The sequence below is a fragment of the Ahaetulla prasina genome, chromosome 6, assembly GCF_028640845.1.
Source record: "Ahaetulla prasina isolate Xishuangbanna chromosome 6, ASM2864084v1, whole genome shotgun sequence".
NCBI lineage: Eukaryota > Metazoa > Chordata > Lepidosauria > Squamata > Colubridae > Ahaetulla > Ahaetulla prasina.
The window spans coordinates 71311381-71331637 of NC_080544.1; the positions used below are offsets into that span (position 1 = coordinate 71311381).

The 20257-nt window shown below is 36.2% G+C and overlaps 1 protein-coding gene across 2 annotated transcripts in view; it reads right to left on the reverse strand.

The window, feature by feature from the left end:
* Nucleotides 1-20257, reverse strand: part of LOC131200775 (glypican-5-like) — a 406607-nt gene that overhangs the window by 351883 nt on the left and 34467 nt on the right. The gene's annotated exons all lie outside the window — the stretch shown is intronic.

Here is a 20257-nt window from a genome sequence, read left to right on the forward strand (position 1 = left end):
AGAGAAAAAAAAAATATCAGAGTGGTATTTCTCCTCTTCAGGAAAATTAATGTTTTTGGTATTTTTTGCAAACGCTGATATATTTAGTGAATGCTTTAAAAAGATCAGAGCAACTATTTGATGTCAATTTTGATTAAATGTCCACAGTGTACAAAATGAGGAACCTTCCTTTTCTTCCCAAAACGTTTGCATTCTACTCAAAAAGGTTAGAATCAAGGATCCAGCAGATATTTGACATTTACACAAACATTTAAGCAAATACATATATAATTTCAGCACCAAGGATACAGATCAGTAACCACAATGCTAGATTTTAGGTAATAACTGAGCTAAGCCATGTGCAAATAGGCGCAAAGGTTTTCATAAAAACACAATGCCATTTTTGAGACAAAATTTCAATTATGGGCATTGGGCATAAGGGTAACTGAAAAGGAATGTAAAAAGAGTTCTGATATTTCTAATTGGATCAAGAAGCTAACGAAACTATTCACCCCCGAAATGAAACATGAAATATGCTCCTGTTCTGACCCAGCCTTACAGAAACAAGAAACAGATTCCTTGTCCTGAAAAACCCCTCTTTATTTATCTCCTGTGAATTAATGGCTATCACACACTGAAAAGTCCAGACAATAGTCCTTCGAAGAGTTAACTGCAGTAACAGACCATATCAGGTCCTTGCAATAATTGTCAGGCTGTGAGCTCCCAGCCACAAAGCTGCACATTAAGTTCTGGCAAACAGTCTCTGAGGCATGAAACACAATGAGCCAAATCTTCAGAAAACCAAACTGTTGCTCCTACGACCACCACTCCCCTTTCCTTCTATTTATTACCCAGCCAGGGAGTGGCCTTTCAGCATCCACTTGTGCCTTGGTTCCCAAATCAACACTTTGTCCTCAGTTGTTCTCCTCTCCTAACAGCTCTGCGCATACACACATCTGGAACAGGCCGCAGCTGTTCTTCCCCCCTATTTAACTCAGCCTCAAAAGGCAGCTGCATCTCCTCTGGCTGGGAAATGTCAGATGGCCTGGCTCTATCTCTGTGTCTGATACAGCGCATCCATCAGAGCCTTCCCCAGATTCCAGAACTGGCCCAAGTTCCTCCCCAACCTCCTCATCGTCCTAGTCTGCTGGCAGCTCTGCTAGCAGCTTGCAGGCCACAACAGCTCCATCCCAGTCCATTGCAAAGAATAATGATTTTAGGAACAATGAACAGAACTATAAAGATGTAAAGAAGGGTGTAGAAGAGGCTTAAAACAAAACTTTCAGTGACTAAAGCCAAAGTCCAACTGTTAGGTTAAGTTGACTGCATGTAATGAAGAGAGAAATCCAGAATCAAAAGTAGGTTAAGACTATTTGGCAGACTTCCAAAATAAAGATAAATTATTATTCTTTTTGGGGAGATACTCAGGGCTGGAGACCTCCACTTTGGGATTGCTATTATATATACTCCTTGCGTTTATATTTCTGATATTGCTGGAGTACATATATTCTAGCATATTTATTATTTCCATCCCATATTGCATTATTTTCCACACAGAGGGTTAAAAAAAGAGACATGGATAGACTGGCTGAAGTATCTAAGTCCCAAAGATTGCATCCAACCTTTCATGAGAGCCAACTTTTCCTAGAGTTTAGGCTCAGAAACATTGAAGTGTGTGTTTTTCAATAATTTTCCAATATTTTTTTCAACATTTTCTTACAATACAATTCAAAGCCATCAACTTTTCTTTGTTCCATCATTCTGAAGGTCCAGCTGTCACACCCCTGTGTTTCAAATAGAAAAATCATTACTTTGAACGTGAATACCTTTGTTGTCAGTGTGATGTCTCTACACTTTAAGAACTTTCTTACAGAACAGAGAGAGTTTCTGACATACTTTCTGTATACATGTATTATGTATTTACGTAATTTGAAGGGAATCAGAAAAAGAAGCTGTCAGAAATCAAGATGGCTCACACTATCAAACTGATAATACAAGCAGAGTTCATACAAACTCAGACTAGCATTGGTTCAGGTGAAATTATGTTCATTGGATCACAAAGAGTTGGTGTAACTAAACACTATGCCACATGCATGTATTTATGTAACCACCATGGAGTTTAGGAACCAAAAGTGCTCTGTCAAAAAGCAACTGGACTTTATTTGTTTTGCTTGAAGACATTTCACTTTTCATCCAGAAGCTTCTTTAGTTCAGTTCAGAACTGAAGAAGCTTCTTGAATAAGAAGTGAAATGTCTTCAAGCAAAACAAAGAAAGTCCAGTTGACTTCTGAAAAGGCATCTTTGGGACAACCATGACCTGGATGACTGAGAATTTCCATAGACATAGACCTCAAGGTTTCTAACATCTAGATTCCCCTAACATCTTTTATTTTCACAGCTAGCTGATGAGAACCAGACAGAAGGCTTTCTAGGAATGTCAGAGTTTCTTTGTTATACTATAGTTTGATATATCTAAGGGGAGGCAAATGTTTAGCAGTCAAATACCATTTTTTTAATTGTTTCTGTTCTGTTGCTTGGAGTAGGGGAGGAGAATTTATGGTATGTTAAGCATATTTGAAATTTAACAGAGTTGATGAAAATTGTTTGTTAACTGCACACCATTCAGTATATTGCTGCCTAATATTAGCAATGTGTGCTTGAAGCACTAATGGCTCAAAAAAAAAAAGGATGTTCCATGACTTTATGCAGCTCAGAAGTTGTAGATCTATTTGAGGTGCTGGCCTTACAAAACCATGGCAATTTTAATCAAGTAGAAGGTACAAAAAGGACTAAAAATGAATGTCTATGTTTTCAAAATTATACGGAAACAGCATTGCATAATCTGTATGGCTTTTGATGCTTTTCTTTTGACAGATTATAAAGTTAGATAAAACTATATTACTCTAAGTAATAACACAGAAATAAAAAAAAATTAGCTAAAGCCAGGAGTCTTTAGATAAGATTTATGTCAGCCTTCCTGAAATGGCTATCTGTTTCTCTTTTGTCTGATTTCTACCAGGTGTTTCTTCATGAACTTAAATCAAAGTATTCCCAACTCACATGAAATTCTATCTACAGTAATAAACTGTAGTGATAAATAATTTCAGAAGTCATCTTTGCTATTTCTGCTCATTTTTCCCCTGGAAATGTAGGGGTCTACATTGTTTCAGACTTTTTTTATTTTTGACTTTGATTACATAATTTTGAACTTAGAACCTTCAACAGAATTTAAAGAATTCTTTCTAATATTTTTTCTTTATAGCACAAAAATAAATTACTGAAAAAATATCAACAATTGAAAATGTTCATAAATTTAAATAATTAGTATCATATTTTTATAATGAATAAAAGACATGAGCAAGTTCTCATTCTCCATACAATGTATACATAAGTTATCCCTCATATAATGTAATACTACTACCAATTTTTTAAAAAAGAGTCTATGAATATGTAATAGTCTTTCAGTAAACTCAGCAAGTACTTTGTTTCATTGGGGGAGTTGTACTGCATAGGTTGATACACTAAAGTTTAAAATATTTGTGATATTTTAAAATCATTGCATTATATGAAGTTACAGCTTGATTCTATAACAATTCCTAGTGTGTTTGAAGGGAAGAATAAGAATTGATTGGTGTCAAAAATGTTGCAAATAGCTGAATTTCTATCTGTAGAAAACTGAAGTTAAAGTATTGGAAAAGTATACTAAAAGGCTACAGTTACCTACAAGAACCTTTAGGAATAGAACTTTTCAGGAGAAACTGAGCTCTTGAAATTGAAGCTGAACAGATCAGCAAAATACTAAATTAGCACAGGATATGAAGTAGACAGAAAACATAAGTATATACATCCCAGACTTACTTTCTATTAACTAATACAGTACTCTTTCTTTTCATTTGCTTTTGTTAACTTTTTCAGGTTTTTTTTAAAGCAACAAGAAGGAACTACACTAAAAAGGAGGAAGTTATCAGCATGCCATGTATGTTATTCTGTTTGGACTAATTTATTTTGCATCATTTTCTTCAATCAAGAGAAACAAATTTGCAATTGTTATACCCAATTTCACCAATAAATTTTTCTATTCAAATGCTTCAAGATGGCTTCTAGCTATGCCTATTAATGATGAGCTTGTTAGCACCACAATGGATTATATTTTGATGAATTATATCATTCCTACTAGCAGCAGCTCCCCCAGGACTGTTAAGGCAGTCTTCTTTAGTTCTGGTCAAAGTAGCTTCCAAGGCTGCAAACAAAGCAAAAATCACAATGCCAAAAATCTGTCATTTTGTGATCAAATTTCAGCAGTATAACCTAGGGATACCAGGTGTTACAATTGGCATGCTGATGTAACACCTTGTCATTGAGTGTTCATCCCTATTTTAGATCAAGTATATCGCTAATGATTCTTAGAATTAATACATTGAAGAAATTTGTCTTGGCTGATTTGAAACGTATTATCACATATTGTTTTTCCAGGAAAATATACCGGGAATCAATTTCTAAAGAAGAAAAACTCTGATAAGGTAGAATAGAATAGAATAGAATAGAATAGAATAGAATAGAATTTAAGTATTGGAAGATGAAAAGCCCAAAGTCAGAGGATGCGCAATTGCCTATTTGCCAAGGGGAAAATATAAACAATGTTTATATTTCCAAATGAGGTTTGGAAATTGTTGCTGTTTTTGTTTTTATTGTTTATTGTTTTGTTTGTACAGCATTACTTTCTTACAAGCTTAATTCCTAGCTGAGGTCTAAAATGGGATTGTGGAGCTATACAAGAGTTTCTGATTTATTTTAGTCTGAGTTTATGGCAATGTTTTTATTGATTCCATCTGTGCTTTTTAAAAAAAGCTTTCATCATGGATGAAAGATATGTAAGACACCAAGACTTGAAGCTACTATGCTGTTTTCATTTTCTTTCTATTGATCTCATTATTTCTTCCAATAGGACATTTTAAAAGTTCCAAAACAAAAACTGAACTTGAAGCGAATAAGAGATTCAAGTTTCTGGCTCACCATTCTTTAGTGGTTGAGGATGTCATTTCAAGTAAGCAGAGACTGACTACTTAATTCAGTACAAATCTTTTTTAAAAATTAAAAATGATTTTATACCCAGGCTCATAATCTTCAAATTATAATTAATGTTATCCATACTTTTTTAAAAAGGGAAATGAATACAAGGAATGTTCCTAACTAAAATTGTTGATGGTGCTGAGGGGGTAATCCACTGGACTTAAGGAGTTAAGGAACTGCTCCTCAGCCCCAGCCATGCATTTTCAAGCCCAGGTTATTGGAATAGCTTTTCATTCCAAGCAGCCCGACCTTGAAAATGCATGACTGCGGTCAAAGAGTAGTTCCTTGTGGAAGTGAAAGTACCAGCCTTCAACTTGGCTGTTTCTCTGTGCTTGGCTTTCCGGATAGATCCCCAAAGCACAGTGCTGCAAAAAAACTCTCTCTCACACACAGGTTCCCAGAAAACACATGAAGGGCTCCAGGTGGTCTCCAGGTCAGCAGCAGCTGCTTTTGTCCCCTGCTGCTCTTGCTGGGAGAGAGAGAAAAAAAGTCTTTCAGAGCACTATGCTTTAATCGAACTCCTGTAAGTCCCATCCAGAAAGCCTGTGCTTTCCCAGGCAGAGATAGTCCTTGACTTATAACCACAATTGAGCCCAAAATTTTGGTTGCTAAGCAAGAGCATTGTTAAGTGAGTTTCACCACATTTTATTCAATCCATGACCTCTCCTGGCTCTAACAGTCATGTGCAAGCTGGGAAAGAACATCTGAAGGTGTGTGTAATGTTCTAAATATACAGAAGTTATAATTAAATGTGTGGCAGAAAGTGGACTCTGGGTATGTTTTTCCAAATGTAGTAAGTGAGGTTGAATGTGTACAGTTTTAGAAGAGAGGGGTGTGTGTGTGTGTTTGTGTACATACACATACAGTATATATAGTAGATAATGTATATTTTTGTGTGCCTATACACTAAACTAAGTAATATGTATGTACACATATGGCATATATAAATAGGATTAACTAGTATATTTTGGATGTTCAGTAATAGTAAATAAATAGGCAGGGAAATTGTATCTCATTGAGGCCTTTGAGGCAAGAAGAAGCCATCCACCTTAACCCTAACCCTTGACGTGTGTGATGTCAAGTTGGCCACGTCCACCCAGTCACATGATTACCCAGCTATGCCGACCCAGTCACATGACCACCAAGCCAGGCCCACCCAGCTACATGACCACCAAGTCACATCCACCAAACAAGCCACGCCCACAGAACTGGTAGTAAAAACGTTTGAAACCCATTTCTTGGGTAGCCAAGAAATGGAAACAAACAAAGAAACAAATAAGTTGCAGAGCTCGTCCATCAGGAGCAGTACAACCCTATCCAGAGACAGCATAGGAGGCATGGAAAAATAATATACATCTATAAATTTATGCAAACAATAATGGGAATATAGTGAAGTCTAGATTTGTAGAAGACAGAGCTGCATGTGTGCTAGCCCTACTATTTACATCTATCTTGCAGGCACTCTATTTCCTGCACCACCCATATTTCTTTTGTCTCCAAATGGGAGATTTATTCATGTTTGCTAGAACGCAAAAATATCACATGATTTTGGAAGCATATAAAGTACAGCTTCTGATTCTGTGCTGAGCATTACTCGTCAGGTGAATATATGTACATTTATTGTACATCATAGTTCTTAGAGGAATAAAATTTGGAGAAAGAGTCAATCAGGATGTTAAAAATATCAAAGGTAGGTACAGAGTGTATGCTCTCCTCATACTTTAGCCCTTTTTTATTAGAAATATCTAAAGAGGATTTTTATTATACATGAACTGGCCAGCAGAGAACTTCTGGGAAATAATTATATGACATCTACAAAGATATAACTAATTATATGAAATACAATTATGATATAATGAGGAGCTCCTTCACATTTAAGATCACTTATTAGATTTGTGGTGTGGTAATTTAGGAAAACTGATGAGCCTGTAATGTACCCTTTCAGCCTAATTTATGCCACAGGCATGCTTTACAAAATTACAGAGTCAGATTTCAATCTTCAGGGTATTGTTTAGTAATTCTGAATATACTGATTCTAAAAACCCTGCAAATAATAAGGCTGCCTGGCAGTTTCATTTGCTTTCTTCAACTGTTTATTTGGTTATTTCTTAATATAAGAAAGCAAGGCTCTGACTTCATTATAAAAGGAGAATACTTTTGAGTTGATTATTTTTAGTTAAATTGATGCTAGTATAAACAGATGTAATTTTTGCAATTAACACAGGCATAATGGTGAGGTATATAAATTATCTGAAGCTAATTTATATACAGAAAAAAATCTCATTCAGCATAAGATTACTCTTTCTGACACATTGACCGCATTCATGCAATATACTTACCTTGGTTACTGAACAAACCCTTTTTCTAGATTCAAATAATAAATAGAGCATTAATTAACTTAAAAGGCTAGGTTGACAGGAGATGCTAAATTAGTAAAAACGCTAAATACTTATACTAACATATTGTACAATTGTGGTTGTCAAGCCTTTGCTGAATTGAACACCATAGGATGTGAAGCATAACAATGGCTGTGCATCATCTGTACTAAGGCAACGGTCTCCTACTTAGCTGATTTTACTATCCATACCTATACTGGCATTACCATCTCTATCTCTATGCCTCTAGTTACATCATGGAAGTAGAAAATTATTATATATGTGTTCTTGTTATCTTAACCCCCATCACCCTACTTTTAATCTTACTTATAGATATTCAGCTCTTATTTAACAAACTGCAGGTCATTCAGATCTCGTCTATTGTGTCTTCCCTTTAATATATATCAAGATTTCTGGATACTATCTATATCCATATAGCTCTTGAATACTCTCTGTGGAAACAGTCACTTTGTGGTGAGATGGGCGGCAAACAAATTTAATAAATAAATAAATATGTAAGAGTTCTAGTGTAATTAGGCATTGTTTGGCCAACATACTTTAAGTAAACAATTTTTTTCAGCTTTCCATACAATAAAATCCAATTATTGTTTTCTTTCAGACCCAAATATGAAATAATAACAACTTGAAATTAATGTCAAATCAGTTAGGGTTGCTCTGTGAGTGAGATGGGCAGTCTCTAAATTTGATAGGAAAAAAAAATAAACGTACATGGTTTGATTAATTTAATCAAAGAATACAATACTGTAATTGCAGATTACAATGAAAAATAAGGTGAATATTTATACTTGCCTTTTAAACTTTTTTTTTTAGTTTCTGATATTACTAAATAGATTATTAAGTTCTAGAAATAGCACAGTTGAGTCCTCTGCAAATTTCACATCAATTGTCTGTCAATGGTCTGGGTTTCACAGAATCCCCCCAAAATGTAATTTGCATAGCCAAATGGATGGTAATCTCATTTTAGGCATTCCAAAGTCAAGTTTTCTCAAGTTGCACAAACTACCTGAGCTACCCACAAACCACTTGTTCATAAAGTAACAGTAATATTTACTAATGCTATCTCAGTTAAGAATGTTTTTAATACATATATGCATATACAGTACATGTGTACAATGTGCATGTGTGTTTTCTCTTTAGGTAGAGAGTCTAATAAACAATAGCAAAGCATACATTTCAACTGTTGAAGTGGATTCAGATTTTATCACACTTAAAGGTACATCTTACTATTCAAGATTAAAGGCAAGTTGTATGCATTCCTCTGGCTTTTTAGCTGGCAGAAAAGCACATAAATTGTGTGGTACCCGTGAGTGAGTTCTACTGTGTCTCTGCAATAAGGTAAGAGAGTGTTGCTATCTTCCAGATTTTATGGAGGATAGTTTCAGAGCAGCAACTGCTTAACTCCCAGCTTTCTTTCCCCTTCCTTGCCCTTCCCACCAGAAAACTGCTCTTCATATCACGTTGTGATGGTGGAGGGGGGTTCTGGATGCTATCCCCCCCATTTCATCGCATTGACCAACTAGGAAGTTTTATTTTGTTTTGTTTTGTCCTTCATAAACTTCAGCACTCTTGAAATATAGGACTTTTGTGAAATGAACAATCCCATATAAACACATCACAACCTTTCAGTTTGGAAGATATTAATATTTATATTATTATTATTATTATTATTATTATTATTATTATTATTATTATTATTATTATTATTATTATTATTATTATTATTATTATATATTCGATTTTTATACTGCCCTTCTCCCGAAGGACTCAGGGCGGTGTACAGCCAAAGTAAAACAAACGGTACAATATACAATTAAAATACAGATTAAAAAACTTATTATATAGTTGGCCTAAAAACTTTAAAATATATAAAACTAAAAAAACCCTTAAAATTAATAATAGAAAATTTAAAACCAATAAAATTTAAGCCAGCCCCGCGCGAATAAATAGATGTGTTTTCAATTCGCGGCGGAAGGTCCGAAGGTCAGGTATTTGGCGTAAACCCGGGGGAAGTTCGTTCCAGAGGGTGGGAGCCCCCACAGAGAAGGCTCTTCCCCTGGGGGCCACCAGCCGACATTGCTTGGCGGACGGCACCCTGAGAAGTCCCTCTCTGTGAGAGCGTACGGGTCAGTGGGAGGCATGAGGTAACAGCAAGCGGTCCCGTAAGTACCCAGGCCCTAAGCCATGGAGCGCTTTAAAGGTAGTGACCAAAACCTTAAAGTGCACCCGAAAGGCCACAGGTAGCCAGTGCAGTCTGCGCAGGAGCGGTGTTACACGGGAGCAACGCGAAGCTCCCTCTATCACCCGCGCACTGCATTCTGGACTTACTGAAGCCTCCGGGTGCACTTCACGGGGAGCCCCATGTAGAGAGCATTACAATAATCCAAGCGGGAGGTAATGTGATTATAGTGATTCCCACTTTGTCCTGTTCCCTTTATATTGCCCAATGAACAGTCATCAGGATTTTAGAGGATATATTTGGGGGGGGCACAAGATTGTAGAAATATAAACTAATGGGTGATCAACTATAAAAAATTGGTCATCAGATAAACATATTAACGCTTAATTAATTTAATTAAAATGTAATTACATCTGAAGTTAATTAGATTTGCAGAAAAAATATAAATAAAAACAATTTTTAAAAACAAACTAAAAATCTGGCTTTGAAAGTACTTATAAAGATCTTCTAAAGTTCCTATTTTGGGCTCTTCAAAATTTTCCAGCAAATACTGTATACTACTTCATTTCTTACCACTACAATATCCCTTCTTTCCTCAGATAACAAATAGCCAGTAGTGTGGAATAATTCCTTACTTAAATGTTAAGACTATTTTTAACAAACAGTAACTGACAGGACCTTTTCATACACACTAGGAAATATTCCCTGGGCTATGGTATTCAATGAAAGATTACTATTGAAATTATTTCCTTAAATTGTCTGTTCCTCAATTTTTCTACTTGGTTCAAAAGACACCACAATTCAATTGAAAGAAGAAATTCACTCTATTTAAAGGTAACAATAAAACTCTTCATCTGCCTTTAAGAAAAAGATTGCTTGAAAGTCATGGATGGGTGATTCACTCGGATTTCATTTTTCAACAGAACACAGAAATACATTGCAGATGTGAAAACAAGGGTTTTCCAGAGTGCATATTTACCTGATATTGCTTTTATACATCCCTGTTGTATAAATCTCACATTAAGACTGTGAGTCTAAACAAGGGCCATTCTCAAATGCTTTCAACTTTTAAACCAGGAATTTATAATTTATTCCTTCCTATGCAGATTCATTTGTAAATTCCATCAGTGGTATGGGATTGAAAATTATGGTATCACCTAAAAATATTTGATAGCTTTTCCCATAGGAAGCCTTAGCTATCTTGACAAGCAGATAATTAGCACTGCTATACTTTAAACAAAGATACACCCCCAGTAAAGGAGTGATAAACTTTTTCAGAATAATAACCAAGGATGCTGTACTTAAATTATTGCAAATTAGGCATTAATGAATCTGACAGTTTTTTTTTAATCTCCCTTTTTTTTCATACTTCAGCTCATCTTATTTCTTAAGCTTAAAGATTGTTATTACAGAAAATGCTTTCATCTCTGTGATTAGTATTATATGTATACAGTATATGAGCATATGTGTATGTATGTATATGTGTATTTGTGCGTGTACACACACACATAGAGCACATCTGAAAATTATTTGGAACAGGTTTTCTAGAATATATATACCATTACTCATTACCACTACAGAAGGTCCCATTCCCAGAACTTAGGGCGTTTCCACACAATCCATTAACCAGGTCGTTATAACACAAAAGACTAATGGGCACACAACTAAGACCACACTCACACAGGATGCTACAAAACAGCCGACTAATCTGCAAACACCCACTCCATCTACCAATCAAGATGCAACCACACAGCCAACCAACCCGCTTACAGCAACAAAGCCAATACTCCACACCTCCCCACCAGTATTTATAGAGAGATGGCAGCTCCGACCACGCTTTGCTTGTACAAGCATGAAGCCAAAAGCACCAGCCTGAAGATGACGGGTGAGACCTCATCGAAACATTGCCAAGATACTCTCAACCTTACATGGGAAAAGACCCAAATATGCCAAGACCTAAATATCTATATCCGTGAAAATCTACAAAAACAAATATATACATATATACATATATACATTATTATTATTATTATTATTATTTATTAAATTTTTATACCGCCCTTCTCCTGAAGGACTCAGGGCGGTGTACAGCCGGATACATACATTATTGTCAGAAAATTGTTATTTGCCTAACCAGTTGGCCAGGCAATATATAAACTAACTAGAAAGGCATGAAATTGCTTTAAGGCTGTGCTGCATCATGCAAGCATCCTGATTGGTTGAGCCCTGTAGCCAATGTATAAAAGGACTATTAAATTATGGCTTGTGGGGAATCTACAGGGACGCTACAGCATTGTAACCTGATGACATGCTGCAACTGTATATTTGAACTTTATGATCGTTGCTTGATCATGGCTAGTTACTGATTCCTCAAGATACTGACTGTTGTGAATTGTTTTGCCAAACTAAAAGAAGACCTTGTTTGTTGTGCAAGTCTACGTTGGTAAGAAGACTTGATATTTGTAACATCCCTGACTGACTGACTTTATATGTGTATGACCTGGAATTGTTTTTGGACTATGACTTTGCGTTTTCCCTAAAAGTAAAGGAATATCAAACCCCAGTTTGTCCGCAAGTGACTGTTATTGTATACAACCAGTCTCAGTCATTTTCATGCATAGGGTACTCTGCTCAACAGTCCACAACCTTGGTTGTGAACCCAGATTACCTTTAACACATATATATAGCAGTTACTGAAACAGTTGCATTAGGATAACACATCTTTATTTAGAGTTACACAGAAGGCTAGAAAATATATAAACAAACAGGATGCTTTAAGTAGAAGCACAGATTACTGCACTCACATGAGGCATGAAACATTACTTTCAAAGGAGGCATAGTCTGTATAGACAGACAGCCTCTCCTGTTTTAAGTCAGTTCTTATAGCCGTCAAATTTATAAAAGCACTGAATGAATTTGTTAATATATAATGTATGTATAAGTAGGTTTTCCTTCCTTCTTTTTATCTGCTTTCTTTATAGAAAGAACATTTGAAAGCTTGCACATTTTTGTGTGTAAAGTTGCTTGTTCCTATTCAATTACAGATTTTGGATTCAACTTCCAAAGGCTTGTCCACATTGCTGGAATCTAATTCTGAAAGGGCAGCCAAATAAGACACAAGCTAACAATAACAAACAAGAATAAACGCTGAAGAAATGGCTTTTTCTTAATCTGTCATCCAAGAAAGTTCAGAAATACTTGTTGATTCAACAGTGACCTGAGAAGAGATCACATATAGCTTTATATCCAACTGAAATAAGAATTTACATCAAATCCTATGGGTTAGATATATACAGTAATAACCTGTCAAGGAGAAAGGCTATACTTAGCATGATTACACACAGAGTAAAAGAGAGTGAAATTAATTCTCTGAGTAAGGGACCTAACATTTGAGAATCATGACGACCTCATTTCAAACAGCAGTTTTAGCACTCAATCATCATATGGCAAGTAATGGAATACCACTGAGATTTTCGTGTTTTAAATAGCCCATTGATTTTAAACTGCATCCATCTGCAGCACTATACTTGAATTATTACCAACAAACCAAAATGGATATCTTCAGTCAAAGCTTATTTAGTTTTAAATATATTATTGCAAATCAGGACTGTTAATCCAACATTATTTTATTTATTCTGTCGTGTTGCCAAAATTGTTTGTAGGTAAAAGGGAAAAATTACGACACAAATTCGAGAACTGATTTCATTTGATATTGTAGTTTTTAGCTTCAAGGTCCAGGTAAACCAGAGGTATGAAACTTGTGACGACATGTGGTCATCACGTGACATATCGCAACTTTTTCCCCTTTGCTAAAGTGGCAGTGGGCGTGGCCCACACATGACTCATCCAGCCCGTGGGCTGCGAGTTTGACACCCCTCAGGTAAACCATTCCATTCCATTATTACTAACAACTGATATAAAGAAGCAGGACATTCTCTCACTAATGAATACTAATCAACTATAACATGCTTGAAAAAGTAGTCAATATGTTACTGACAAATCAATTTGTTTCAAAAATAAGGAATATTTAGCAATTAAAGGTATTTATTATATGGGGTACCATCATTTTCTATGGGTTCATAACACCAATATGTAACAGGACTTCTTCATGGAATGAAATACAGTGTGACATGTTAAACAAGTAATGGAAAATATCTGGTTTAGATCTTAATGTAGAGTCCTTGGTGCTCTCTGAGCCTGGCTCTTAGATCTTAATATTTTGTTTTGCTTAGCACTTTCATCTCTTATCCTTTGTGGTTTTTAGGATAAAAGATAATGGAAACCACAAATTTGAGCTTCTTAGTAGTCAGTGCATAAATTCACATGAAGGTGATGTCAAATTATTACCTTGTTTAGAAAAGTTCCTTTTTCTTCTGTCTTAAGAGAAAATGTGCATGAGTACATTGTACACCATATTATGTGTAAATTTCCACATTGTGGAAAATTTAGAGATATATGAACGTATTGTAAGTCATATATTGAGCCTGTGGCTATATATAATCCTTGTAAATAAATAGAGAGAATAAATATAACCATTATTTATTTAATTAATTTCTATACCCACAACCTCCCAATGTGACTCTAGGTGGTTTACAACAATTTAATCTCACTTTGTTCCATCTTTCCATGCATACACATTGATTCAGTGAATTGATTCTTCTGAATAGCTTTTCAGACATAAAAAAATAAGATTCTTGATTATTATTCATAGTCCATATTAATATTAATTAGTCCAAACTTTTATACAATGGGACGAAAACTGCATCTAATAGATTCCTTGCATTACATATAACTAAAATAGGAACTTGATTTTCTTTTCATCATGTTTAGAACACGATCAGTAGGTCACCACATTTTTGATTGATACAGAGAGAGTAGATTGAGTAGCCACTACAAAAATGAATATCTTGTCAAGATTACTAATTTATTTCAAACAATACCAATAAAACTGGAAAAAATATTTTGAAGAATTAAATAAAACAATATTAAAATATATTTGGCAAGGGGGAAAAGCAAGGATAAGTTTGAAAATGTTGCAAGATTCTAAAAATAGAAGTGGTTTTGGCTAACAGGTTGAAAATTGTAATATTAATATTAAAATAATTGATATTAATGCAAGGAATATTGTTGTAAACACTTTGATTACTATTTCCTAAAATGATCTGTACCCAGACAACACACTGTTCAATTGAAATTGAAATTTTATATGTTATAAAACAAAATAAAAACTTAAATAAGGAGTGATAAGATATATTGCCAGGATCAATCAAGAAGTGGTTCATGGTATTAAAATGGTTGATAATCAGCCTTTAAAGTTATCATCTAAGGATTTCCTTAAATGCTAAAAATCTTTTATTCAAAGCACCCAAGTATGCAAGTTGGCTTAGAAAATGTGATGCTCCTTTAAAAACTAGTGTTAAGTATAAAGTGAACATGTCAGACTAACTTTTGTTCATAGTTTCATGCATACATACATATATACATACATATATATATATATGTCTTCGGTTATTCGGGTTTTCTCCTGCGTAAAATTGGAAGTGTCTTGGCGACGTTTTGACGAAATCCCATTCGTCATCATCAGGCTAGGTGCTTACAGCTTCGTATTTCTGGGAGAAATGTATGAGCACAGCTGTTTCTTCCTTTTAACTGCTAGTGGGGGTTTGAACTGATTGGTAGGGAGCTTGGCTGTGTTCTGATTGGGTGGAGGTGTGTTCTGATTGGTTGGGGTTTTGGCTGTGCTCTAATTGGATGGTGGGGTTGGCTGTGCTCTGATTGGCTGGGGGGGTGTTCTGTTGGGGGGGGCCTGGTTGTGCTCAGGTTGGTCTGAGATGCAGGGGGATTTGAATTGGTGAGTTGCATTGCTGTTGTTCGGCTTCACGTTTGTGGTCGTGCTACATCTTCATGGTGGGTGTCAGTCTGCTGCATGTATGGATTGGAGGGGTTTGAAATGGCTAATGATGCAGCTGCAGTCTGGCTTCTGGTCCGTGGTCGTGCTTCATTATCGGTGTGGGTTTGAGTTTGCTTTCTGTATGGATGTGTGGTGGTGACATGCTGTGTGGCACTCGTGAGTGTGGGTCTTGCGTCATTCTTCATGTTAGGGACTTGTTTGTCGATAAGGGTAGGTTTCCAAATGGCTGGTAGCCCCACACTCACGAAGACTACACACCCCTCTTAGTCTTATTTGACTGTTAGAGGCAGTTGCTAACATTGATCATGGTATCTTCATAAGCTGCTGAGGACTGAGGAATTTCTAGGCCAAGGTAGTAAAGAAGGAGAAGTCTGAATAACTGAAATGTTGCAGGGGTCAGTCTTTTCCGATCATAAGGCATGGGGACTGGTAACATTACCTGATGATTCAAGCTGTAATACCATCACTATGCTGATGATGATGCCAATATGCTGCCAACATAATAGCTGCAGTTGGTGTTAAAAATTTTCTCAAGCCACTATGAAAATAGATGTTTTACTATGTGGATGAGATGAAACAGGCTAAAGCTGGGCCTTGGGGGTCTGGTCCTATTATTTATTCCTTGTACTTTTCTCTCAGCTCTCATATTTTCTTTTCAATAGGTGACACCGTCTCTGAGGAAATAAATGCATAACTTTGGTGACCTGCTAGAATCATGGCCATTCCAGTGGTGGGTTGCTACCAGTTTGCACGGATTGGGCGAACCAGTAGCGGCGGTAGCATGAGGCTCTGCCCACCCACCCGGACGTTTCTGCATTTGCATAGAAGTGTCACGCAAGTGTGCGCACCCACAAGCAAACCAGTAGCGACGGGAATTGAAACCCACTACTGGCCCATTCTTAGAAGAGTAGATTAGAGTAACAAAGCCTGGAAATCACAGCCTTTGTCCAGTTTTAGCTGGCATGTGAGTTGTGACTCTTCCTGGAGAAGGAGATTGAATATGACTGTCCAATCCAACCATATTCAACTCATCTAAAGAAATTATGCTAAAAGAGGCTGCTTGTGGTACCAACTTGCATCATGGTGTCTATGTCATGGAATGGTATCCCTCTAAAAGACTGACCCCCTCAAGATTCAAAGCATTCATGGAAAGGTTGTCCAGTTGGGCTTCATTATTCCCAACAGTGCCAGCCTGAGTAGGGATATTGCGAGGTGGGAACTAATTAAAACTGATGTCATCTTGTCTGGCAACAAGATGCACCAAATTCCTCTGTTGTCTGGATTATAGGCTGCATACAAGGCCTGCACAATTGCTTGGCAACAGGAACCTCATTTGACTGCCAGCATAATCTGGATGATCTCTGAAGGAGTCAGCCTCAGATATTTGATTGCTGCTGATTCCCAGGCCTCAGCCAAAAGAAGTTCTTTATCATCAGAATTTTCTGAATCTGCTTCAGGCATGACAACTAGAACTTCCAAGAGAAAAGGTCACCCTAAGTGGTGCTCCAGATCAGCCCTCACAACAAATGCAATAAATGTGGAGAAATATTGATGTTTCACCACATTTATTACCAGGATGTAAGCCTAAACACATCCATACAACTGAAGAATAATACAACTTTACATTTTCTACAGTTATTCCTACTTCAGTTACAAGTTATTGCTACTTGTTAATTAAAACAACATGATAGGGGAACAACTGATTAATATATAACTTTACTGTTGGGAATATCAGTAGCAGGACTCTTTCTATTTCCTATCTTCTAAAGAGTGGCCTTAATAAAAGAGGTTCATGGTTTTCTAGATAAAGCATCATGTATCTTATTCTATAGCAATCTGCACTCTGTCTAAAAATGCTTAGAAAGTCATCTGTTGTCTCATCTAAATTAAAATTTAAAGAAACTAGGAGAAACCTTCTGGGATATTTAAGAAATATTAATGAGAAGAAAGAAAGAAAGAAAGAAAGAAAGAAAGAAAGAAAGAAAGAAAGAAAGAAAGAAAGGAAGGAAGGAAGGAAGGAAGGAAGGAAGGAAGGAAGAAAGAAAGAAAGAAAGAAAGAAAGAAAGAAAGAAAGAAAGAAAGAAAGAAAGAAAGAAAGGAAGGAAAGATCATAGGTTCCTGGAGATATATATTACCAATTGTTGAGGTTTTGAATTGGCTAATTTGATATTCAGTACAAGTATCAATAGTTCCACCAGCACAACACTTTTCCTCATGGAAAAGTGAAAGGGCCTTATGTCAGCAGATCAGCTTGAAGCATACCGCCTTTAATGTTTCATAATGATGTCACAAAACAATAAACCAAGCTAAATGCAGGGAAAATGATTTCAGAATGAAAAAAGAAATGAAAACCAAAGATCCCTGCTTAAGCAATAGAATGTGGATACAGTGTCATCTGAATAAAGGAGTTAGAGCACCTTTTGAAACCTCAGCCAACCCAAGGAACAAATGACCCTTTGAGATTTTAAGAAGGCAAAGCTGAAATGCTGGCATGTTCTCACCTAAGGTGGACAAAGCAAGTTTATAATCATTTACAATACAATAATTTGGACAGCTATTTCTGGAAAGTGCTTGTAAATTCAAGCTACTTTGAAAAGTCTAATGACCGATTTCACTCAGTTAAGCAATAAAGCTGCTTGACTGACCTCAGGGTCTGACAGGTTAATCTATTCTGACCTTTGCTTTATTCTATAATGATGCTGAAAGATCACTTGAATAATTCACTGTCAGTCAACAATGGCTCTGTATTTCCCCTTTGGCAAGCAGAGGAGTCAAATGTGACTCGGTGCCAGATTTTCAGAACTATGTGGAATACTACTAAGACTATTTTCTTCCAGGCAGTGAAATAAAACAAATTGCTTCTTCCACACCCCTTCATCCCAGCTCCCCTGCTCTATTGCTGGCAGTTTAGAATACCAAACAGCTAAAGCAAATTTCTACCATCCAAGTAACAATATGTTTATAAAAGTGTGAAACCCTTCGGGACAAACAAGTGGAAAAAGCTGCCTGTTGTTTTGTTTGTGGCTAATAAATTAGGTAAAATATGAAACCTGTTCATTAGGAATAGTATGAAGCTCTCCTTAATCTACAGCAACACCTATTCCCTGTTCATACAGAAATTAATGAAACCAGAATTTTATTCCATGTTTCTGTAGAATATAGGACCAGCCCCATAAAACAGAAATCATACAGAAACTAGTCCCACAAAATGGAAGTCTAATAGTGGCATGAGATTGATTATATGTCATTAAATCGATGTTAATTCTTAAATGACAGCATAGCTTGACCCTTAGCACACTGATCTCTTGCCAAACAGGGGAATATAATTTGGAACATAATGTGCCCAAAATATGGTAATTTGAGCTTCAGCATTTTTCCCTGGAGATAGACCCCTAGATTGTTTCTTTTATTTTATTTTCTTGACTACCAATACTCTTGGTAGCATTAATACTCTTCCTGCTTCTTCAAACTCCAATTTTCACTTCCATAAACTATCGCAGGTATCATATTGTCCACACAATACTGGTCTTTATAGACACAGACATATCATAGTATCAGAATATCTTTTCCAAGTCATCATTGCTACCCTTGGTAGTCTGCAGGATATTTTGACTGGTAGTTTCTTTACTGTTGATAGTCAATCAAAAAAGCAGAAACTACTCACCCGTTCAACATTTTTGTTGTCACTACTAAGCATGGTTGCTGTACCCATTGGCACTAGTTTGTATTTTATATTTAATCCTGCCTTCTTCTGCTCTTGGCTATCACGTTCCACATTCATCCTAAGAGAGTGTGTGTGTGTGTGTGTGTGTGTGTGTGTGTGTGTGCATGTGTCCATTCCACAGTTTTTCTACTTCTCTATCAATAAAGTTCAAGACTTCAAAGTGATTCCTGATCCTCTCCACCCAAAAATTGTGCATATAGGATGAAGATTACATTCTTGTAACCAGTTAGTTTCTTCCACTTTCTTCTTTAGCTTGACTTGACTTAACTTGACTATATATGTCTATATTAGAAATGAAGAAAACATTGCACTGGCAGAAACTGATAAAATTGTCTTCCTTCATTTTCTTCTTTTCTGTTTCTAACTTTGGCACTCCAAAGTTAACCATAAGCGACACATCTTTTTCCCATGTTCTTGTTCACAAATTTCAGACTGAACTTGTTCAGAAACCTCATCAACCACCTCTTCTTCTGCATCAGTGGTTGAAACAGAAATTTGGATAGCCATCATAATAAAAGTCTGCCTGCAAAATTTAACTGGTTTTATTCAATTATAGACAGCATTGTAGCAATGTACTGTCCTAGTCATATATTCTTCATCATCATGAAAGCAGTGCCATTCCATTTTTGTTTCTCATGTCTTGAATAATAATCAGTGTGTTTTGGACTGAGCACGTTCAATTCCAGTCCAGTTCACTGAAGCCTAAAATACCCGTGTGTAGATTATTCATTTCATTTGCACTGTGTTGAATTTATCTGTGTTTATGTGTCCTATGTTCCATCTTCCCTCTGTGGTTGCCTTTGCAGCTTGGGTTTTCTTTTCTTACATGGCAACATCAGCAACTAGACATTAAGAAGATTTTAATCTAGTACTATTATCCGCTTTTCTTCAGTCCTATCTGAAGGGACCATCATCCATTACTATATTATTCATCATTTTACCACATTCTACCAATGTGGTTTCCTTGGTAAAATACAGGAGTGCCTATCATTTCCTTCTCC